The following is a 1766-nucleotide window of genomic DNA, read 5'->3' on the forward strand; positions in this document are numbered from 1 at the left end:
GAACCATGGAAGCTGAGGTCTCGATGGAAGATATCTCCTTGGGCCAATAGAGAGGGCCCACTCATGTGGAAAGGGTGAGTCTATCCTGGGGCTTGGAGAGGATGGGCCTTCTGTCCCTTGTTGAAGAAGAGTTTTGCCACTCCCAATGCTCAGAGATGGTTGGGTCTGTGCCCTGGCATTCACAGAGAGCCTGACTGCCATCCCAGGGCTCAAAGAGTGTGAAGCCTTCAACTTAGTTTTCGAGCAGAACATGCTGCTGTGCAAGCACTTGGATGGTGTGTGGCTGTCACTTCACCAGGCATGGAGGACAAAACATCATTCCATAGATGCCTCTCAGAACTTGAAATCTAATGGAGTATGCCCAGAATTGTTTGACAACTGTAACCCCTCTTTTCCTTCCAGTTTCTCTCTTCCAAAATGGAAATGTTCATTCTACGCATATACCTCCATAGTATATTGGAAAGAGATAACATGTTTTCTAGATTTCCTAGGTCCATAGGCAGAGGGGAAATTGTGCCCCAGGACAGACCATACCCATAACTGATTCTGAGACTTTGTACTTAACATCGTTACTGAACTATCTTAACTTTTTGGAAATGTTGTCATGGGATGTATTTTGCATATGGAAAACATATCCTTTTGGGGTCCAGAGGATGGAATGTGGTTGCTTTGAGCTGTATGTATGCCACAAAAAACCCCATGATCTTCAATGTAATCTAATCCTGTAAGTCCTACAAAAAGTAGGACTTTTTGATGAGATTAATTCAGTTAAGTTGTAGCCCATCCCAATCAGGATGGGTCTTAATCCTATTACTGGATTCCTCTATAAGAAGAGTAAGATTCAGACAAACAGGAAGAAACCAGAGGGAGCAGTCAGAAGCTCAACTTCAATAGGATTCAGAAGAGAAGGGAGAGACCCATAGACCCCACCATGTGTCTTGCTGTATATCAAAACTAAGAACCAAGGATCATGGGCAGTCAGCCCCAGAACACCGTCTTTGGGAAGAAAACATTGCCTTGATGACTCCTTGATTTGGACTTTTTCCCATCCTCAAACAGTGAATAATAAATTCCCATTGTTAAGCCTCAGTTTTCTGGGGAAGACCTAGTTCCTGTGGAGATGTCACATAATTGGTGAGGAACTTGAGAACTTTTCTGCAGGGGAGGAAGAGGAAGAGGAACAAAAAACATAGAGGGATGATGGGAGAGAATCTTGCCAGGAGTCCCAGGAAGAGCATGTGGAAAACAATAATAAAACTGTTATTAAAGCCCTAGAGGAAAAGATTGCTAAATAACAGAAAGTTTTTAAACAAGTCCAAAGACAAAAATTTTCAGGAGCCAGAATATCCAAGGGGTTAAGCAAAAAAGTCCTTGCAAAATCTGAAGAACAAGAAGATGTAGAAGAAGAAATAGTATCTACCAAGAAGGAAAAGAAGTGAAAGGCACAGAGGAAAGAAGAGGAACATTCAAATGAAACTTGCAGGATGCTCACATCTAAGTAATGGAGGTGAGAGGCAGGGCAGCAACAACTCAGAAAATTTAGTGTGTGGTACTGTGACACACAAGGTGAAGAATAATAACAGGAACAGAAAAAAGACCAACAGCTCAGAGGGAAAGAAACAAAAGAGCAAAAAATGCAAACATAAGCTGTAATGTTTAAAAAGTTGTTTATTAAATTATACAAAAATATGCAAAAAATACTGTGCTTTTTTTTAGGTGGGTGAGTCAAATCTCACATAATATAAATATATACAGTTAGATATAAA

Source organism: Dasypus novemcinctus, chromosome 5, assembly GCF_030445035.2.
Source record: "Dasypus novemcinctus isolate mDasNov1 chromosome 5, mDasNov1.1.hap2, whole genome shotgun sequence".
NCBI lineage: Eukaryota > Metazoa > Chordata > Mammalia > Cingulata > Dasypodidae > Dasypus > Dasypus novemcinctus.